The sequence below is a fragment of the Prunus persica genome, chromosome G1, assembly GCF_000346465.2.
Source record: "Prunus persica cultivar Lovell chromosome G1, Prunus_persica_NCBIv2, whole genome shotgun sequence".
NCBI lineage: Eukaryota > Viridiplantae > Streptophyta > Magnoliopsida > Rosales > Rosaceae > Prunus > Prunus persica.
The window spans coordinates 16,844,824-16,851,918 of NC_034009.1; the positions used below are offsets into that span (position 1 = coordinate 16,844,824).

The 7,095-nt window shown below is 37.5% G+C and overlaps 2 long non-coding RNA genes across 3 annotated transcripts; both read left to right on the top strand.

Annotated features, from left to right (window-relative positions):
• LOC109946553 lies at positions 348 to 3,037 on the top strand. 2 transcript variants are annotated; one of them, XR_002269682.1, is made up of 5 exons: positions 348 to 629; positions 821 to 894; positions 1,342 to 1,414; positions 1,879 to 2,125; positions 2,225 to 3,037. It is a non-coding gene; the product is annotated as an uncharacterized LOC109946553 (long non-coding RNA). The 2 variants fall into 2 exon arrangements; XR_002269681.1 differs by having other exon boundaries at positions 821 to 1,414.
• Positions 4,729 to 6,836, top strand: LOC109948780. The gene is made up of 2 exons (XR_002271257.1): positions 4,729 to 5,633; positions 6,216 to 6,836. It is a non-coding gene; the product is annotated as an uncharacterized LOC109948780 (long non-coding RNA).

The following is a 7,095-nucleotide window of genomic DNA, read 5'->3' on the forward strand; positions in this document are numbered from 1 at the left end:
GGGCGGGTCCTGTCAAAAACCTTATCCACCATGCTACATACAACTTTGTGATTATGTACTATGCCTTTTGATATTTATAATGTTTCTTTTTCTTCTTTTGTTTTTTTTTCTTTCCGTCTATCTTCTCCACTCTCTTTTTTTCTTTCTTTTCCTTCTCTTTAGTTTTCTCTCCTCTCTCTTTTTTTTTCCTTTCTTTTCCCTCTCTTTAGTTTTTTCTCCTTTTTTAAAAAAAAAAAAAAAATTCTGTCCTTCTCTCTTCTCTCCTCTCTCTCTCGTTATTTTTTTTCTTTTCCTTCTCACTTCTCTCCTCTCTCTATCTTTTTTTTTTCTTTTCCTTATATTTTCTCTCCTCTCTCCGTTTTTTTTTATTTAAATTTTTTCAGTTGTGAGTTTTGTAACATGCATGTTATTATTTATGAACCCGTTACATGACTCGAAACCCGCACGATAAAAGACGACCCGAACCCGACACAATACGTTTATTAAATGGGTTGGGTACGGGTCGAGCATTCTTGACACGTTTATTATCCCGACACGACACGACCCATTGCCAGCCCTACTTGGAGAGAAGGAGAAGGAAATTCTAGAAAAAATTCCACTACCGAGGCGTAAGAAGAGAAGATTCATTGGTAATTTCATAATTTGGTTCTGCCCTTTTCCATCATCACTGCCCGTCTGTTTGTATGCAACACTATACTTCCCCAGAAAACAAATGAAAGAGATTCATTTGCATTTGTTATATTGATAAATTGTTGAATGGTTAAAAGTCTATTTATTCATAATAAATTTTTTGATTAAATTTTGTGGTAACATTTTTCAGGTTTGTTGAAGTAAGTAAATGAGGAGCAAAATGGATTTTCCCATGGAGAATTGTGCACAGCATATGGACTTGAGGTGTGGATTTTATTATTTTTCATTTGCCTCTATGCTAGTTTCCTTCAACTACAAGACACCCATTTAAATACTTGCCTAAGAACAGGGCCTTAGGTTAGTTTATAAGGTTGACAAACTAAAACAACAGAAATCTAGGGCTCAAGTTTTGTTCTTTTTCTTGATCTTAATCTCAAATGCTATATAAATAGGGCTATAGTGAATTAAAACTTACAATTACATGCTACTTGTTAAAGAAATTTCTATCATGTAACTTGGAGTAAGCAATGGAAACTGAACTGGCTCAGCCACTTCTCCTAGGTATCTAGTTCTTCAGCCATTAAATGAAATATGTACTGCATGGTACAGAATCTCTTGTTATGGTTTAAATTGGAAGGGCAAAAAACTCCTTTTCGGTCATTTTAAACCTTCATCTTTGTTTTTTTTTTTTTTTTTTTTTTTGGGTTTAAGCTTGGGAGGTGGTGATAGCAACACCCTCATCTTGCTAGCAAAGAGAAGGAACAAAAGGAAGGGCACCAATCAGGTGCGTGCAGAAGTTAAATTACAAGTTGTTTTATTTTCTAAGTATCTTGTCTTTTTATGTTACTATTTTTCGAACCTCTTACATGAAATCCCATTATTGGTTGATACTTTTTAAAAAGGAAATTTTGTTGCTCTTATGGCATGTATTCTATATGTTGTGATACTCCCTCCTGCAGCCTGCTCTTCAATAGAGAAAAGAAAAACAGGAACAAACAAATAATTTTAGATTCTAAATTTCAATATGGTTTTATAATACTTGTAAGATGTGCAATCCAAGATCACATTTGGATTTTTTGATAGGTATCAAGGATAATGATGAGCACAATGTAATCAACATGCTATTCATGTTCCTGTTTCTTACAGTAGTCAGAAATGTGATAGTACAAGTTTTTATATGTTTTGAGTGGTATTTATTTATATATGACTGGTGTTACTAACTGGAGACTCGGGGTGGATTTGGGAAAGGAGAAAGTAAAAGAAACACCGAATGTAAATTTCAGCAGGACGATTAAATTATCAAATTCTCCTACACTGAGGTCTCTAATTGCCCCAACTATAGTGCGTTTATCAAGGCCTGAGGAAGATGAAAATGCAAGGAAGGATCTTCCCAATAGTAATGGTGGAGCAGGGGATAATGGAGGCTGTTAATGACCATTCCACTGTTATTATATGTGGAGATACTGGGTGTGGTAAAACCACCCAAGTTCCACAGGTGGGTTTATTATCATATTATTGTTGTTATGCTTATATGCATTTCATATTCTTGATCCCTTGAAGCTCCTAATTCTGCATTTCGGTTGACATGTTGCAGTTTCTTTTTTAAGCCGGCTTTGGTTCAAGCTTCTCTTGAGTCTGAAGTGGTATAATTGGTGTTACTCAACCTCGTCGTGTGGCAGTCCTTGCGACTGCTAAGCGAGTGGCATATGAGCTTGGTCTACATTTAGGTAGAGAGGTCAGGTTTCAAGTTAGGTATGGCAAAAGGGTCGGTGAAAGTTGCTCCATCAAGTTCATGACAGATGGTATATTACCACGGGAACATCAGGTTCTTTAACCAACCGATCTTGTTAATCTATCATAATTTGAGCAACTATGCATCAAATAATACGTTTCTCTATATGGGTTTCTATTAAGGTTGGGTTCTGTTTTCATAGTGATACATATACGGTTTGGACGATTGAACCAATGATTAGAACCATTCAGTTTTTAGCTTCTCAGCTAAATCAGAAATTGTTTAGCCATTTGATTATCCTTGACAACATCTGATCTGAATTTTTTTTAGTCCGTATAATCCTTGAAGAATGACCTAAAATATAGATGGTTCCGATCATTGTAAAATATATCCTTGGGTAGCCCTAGGAAGGACGTGCACTTTTCTTACAACAATGACATCCTTGACATAGAAAAATTCAATTTATATATGTATGGGTTAGGATCCTGGGACAAACTATTTTACGCATAATTACGACATTTTTCTACAATTTGGGAAATGTTTTACATGAATGGTTTTGAAGGGAACCTATAAAATAGATGGTTTTATATAATGGGAACACATTGTGGGTTGAGCCAAACAGCATGGTTCACTTTTCTTAAAAAGAAAATCCCTTTTAAGTTTTGACTATTTGTACATATCTTAAGTCTTAGTAAATCTCTCTCTCTCTCTTTCTCTTTCGTATCTGGTTTCTCTCATCTTATCCAAAAACGAAAAAAAGGATAAAAATGCTTTGACAAGCTGCAGTACTAATTTGATATGCATAGCCATTGGGCTTAATGGACTGCTAGTGGGAGGTCAATAGGGAATCATATCAGTGCTGCCTTGAAGATCAGTTTGATATAGATGACGATGAGTTGGATGATTCATATGATTCAGAAACAGAGAATGAGCTGGAATTTATTGGTGAAGACACAAACTTTCTTAACAAATAAATAAACATTAATCAAATAACCTATTTGAAGTAAGGCACTTGGAGAAAATTGAAAGTAATTATTAAAATGATTAAGGAGCCAAGTCATGCTCAAGTGTAAATTGAATATAGTAGCACTTTGTTGTGTTGAAACCATCACAAGATGTTACATTAAAATTCAGTGGAACTGTTAGGTTGCACGTGACCTCGGCAAACGATTGTTGAATCTTGTCATGGAAAGCAATTATTAGGTCAATACGGTAATGGTGAGTAACATTGGGAAGCACATGTTCCTCATACAGCAGAGGCTTCCGCCCTTGAATAAGGGCATTCTGAAAAATAGTTGTGTTCTTGGGGTCTTGGTGAATCGATTTCCACCTATCGATCAAAGTCACAAGACCAAATCTCTCATTTTGATAGTATGCAATGACTTGGGTGTCACTCGACTCGAAGTCCACTTTCTTGTTAGGGTTTGTGAGGGTGATGTTGAGGACTAGACTGTAGGAGAGAGTATGGTTGATTTCGGTATAATTATTGAATCGATTAAGATATGCACCGGTGATGCTAAATTCAGGTTGTATGTACCCTGTGTTCGCGATAAAGAAACAGGTGTAAGCACCAACAATCAAGAACAGGCTCAACAACGCGATACATATCTTCTTGCAAAGATGATTTGTATTCTTGACGTCTGAACTTTCAGTTGCAAACATGGCTACAAAAATGCAATAAATAGCTGGAGAAATTAATGGATACAAAACTACAATGCTAAGATTAATTTATAGCATTCTCGACTCCAAAACCTTCTTAAAAGAGGAGTTGATCAATCCAAATCAATTAACATTTATTTTTCTTTGGGGAGAAGGAGTGGCAAGTTTATTAGGATTTGGATTGCGGTATTATAGTGGGAGTAGTAGAATAATTCCTAAAATTGAGGAAATAAAATAATTATTAAATTTGTTTTAACCCTGTCGTCTTATTATGGTGGAAACGGGAGCTCCTCCGAGGCTAGTACTACCGTGAAGAAGAAGACTAGTAACCAAGCAAGGCGGAAGGCGGAAGGCGGCTCCGTCTGCTTTCTCTGCTTCTCCAACCCACGATCTCCCACCGTACACGTGTCCTACGCCCTCTCTCGGTTCTCTCAGGCCATCTCCTCCGACCCCGCCTTCCTCCGCTCTCTCCTCGCCTTCCACCCTCACTTCCTCGTCTCGCCTCTCGTTCATATTCTCTCTTCTTTCGACGACGACCCCATCGCACGACATGTCGTCCATCTCATGTCCGCTCTCTGCGATTCCGCCGGTGCCTCGTACTGCCGACTTCGTCGCTAGGGTTTCCGACCGCCTCTCTTTTGGCCCCTTGGCCTGGAGTCGCCGTCAGCTTTATAGGTATTTCCACCATTCTCTCTTTGTTTGTCTGTGAATTCTGGAGTTGCTGTTGAGATAAAAATTTCCGGTTGTGATTTGTTTTCTGTTTGCTTCCTGAGAAAATGATTTGTGTTTCTCGGTAGTATGACTTGTTACGGCCGGACGAATTTGGTGAAATCGAGCTTCATTCTTCTACTGTTTCTCATATCAAAACTCTGCTGTTTGTTTGCAAATTTACATATCAATTTTAAGATTTAGATACATACTTTGGGTAATGTTTATTTTCTGTTTGCTTCCTGAGAGTTATGAATTCTGAGAGTTAAGATTTAGATACATTCTTTGGAAAATTATGAATTCTGTGAGTTTTCGGTAATCAAACAAAGGGTTATGCCTCTGAATTGGTTTGGTTAGGGGCTCCAAGTCATTCTTGTCCTGTTTCTTTCAAATTAGATTTTTCTACTCTACCAGTCAAAATGAAATTTCAGCGGGCAAGCTAGGGGTACCTCAAATTTTATTATACCTGAAACTCTCTGATCCTTGTATTTTGGTTACTTTTTGGATAAATTTGTGCATCATGACTTTGTTCGTATGCAAGTTCAATGCCTATGGTTTGGAGTCTACAAGGAAGTCTCAACGATGATAAGCATCTGTGCACCCAGTGGCTTCTACTAACGAAACCTTTTTCAACAACAATATCTTTAAGACTTGCATCGTATTGATCTCAAAAAATATGTATCCCTGCTAACAATTCTGCGATTCTTTAAGTGCAGCTTCACTGCTTAGGGGTTTTGTTAAACTGCCATCCTGTTTCTTCTATTTAAGGTATCTGTTCTCCAATACGCATCAAAGGTTGGTGATGGAACTGATTTTTCATTTGCCTTTTGCCCCAAGCTATTGCACTCGTCTCTAGAGGCCCTCATGAAGACCCAAAGGGATGATGTCGGCTTGAATTGTGTAGGTCAGTATTCCACTTCTTGAATATTTTCTTGTTGTGCCTTGCAAGTTGCGTTCATTTTCCGTTATTTAAAGCACAGCTCAGCAAAGATATGACTTATCATTTTGTTCAGTTTGTTATACCCCATGAGTTTCTATTCATTTAATTTTTCAAAGTAGGTTTTCTGTTTGGGCACATAGGCACATATAGACATCAAGCCTGCAAACGAACTCCCTAACTACGCCACAATTGTTTCTTATTGATGTCAGACCATATTTGAACTTTGAAGGTGAAGGTCCCTCGCAATTTCTCTCATCAATATAGTTGGAATGATTGTACAACAATGCCATCAATGAGTTGCATCCGTTTGTTCATATCTCATGACAAGATACTTTGCATCTTGATTTTATTTAGATTCAAATGATAAAAACGTTGCAGCTCCAAGTGCTTGAGTTCTTGACTATGGAACTTACTGCCTATAGCGGAAACTACTATACTTTTAAACCTTTGAGACAGACTGGAATTCTCCCCTTTTTACATGCACATTTCCTCATTGGTATCAGTCCCGTCTTCTGTCAACTAACAATTTCCATATTATTTGTCCAGCATTCTTGACAGTGTTGGCTTAGAGAGGGCTTTTCGGGGCTGCATATGCAATTGATTTAAACAGCATGACTTCATCCGAAGGAGATAGCTTTGAGCAAGCAACAGAAGATGAAAAATATGTGAATCCAATGAATATATTGTTTACGGAGGCCTTCAAAGAACCACTGCTTTCAACAGACAGCCAAGTCCAGATCAGCACACTGGATTTACTGTTTCATTACATGTCCTCCTGGGAAGGCACTTCAGGCAAAGAAACCCAAGTCCTACGACACACAGCGTGTTGGTATGATCACCTACAAACATCCCCCACACCAACAATAACCCTTGATGAACGGGCAATCATTTTCGGGGGTCTACTCTTTCTATTTGGACTTTTTGGAATGCTCATGATCTCTCCCCACTCTAAATTATTTAAGAAAAAGAAAGAAAAAGAATAGGGAGAGGTCAGGTCTTGAAAATACTGAAGTCGTGGACTTCATTGATCTCTTTAATTAGTAGAACAAAACCTAAACCAAGAGCTACTTTGACCTGAGTTTGTTATACATGTTTTTTGAATATCTAGACCTGTTATTGCTATTTTGTTTCAGTTCAAAATGGAATTTCTTTGGCTGCATTTCTTCCTACTTTTTCTTCGACTGCCAATCAATATAATGCTTTACAGCATGCATGGTTCTTTCCTATTAGCTACAATTAGTTAAGGAGATTGCAAAGGCCGCCCGATTTGGTCATTGGTTTCAAATTAGTAGGCAACCAGATTTTCCATTAGACTAGACCCACTTGGCCCTTTTCTGCTGCTATGACCATTCTTTTTTGGGTCCACTAGTATGACTTAAATTGGTCATTGACGCATAATCAACAATGTTATATTTTTAGCTTAACT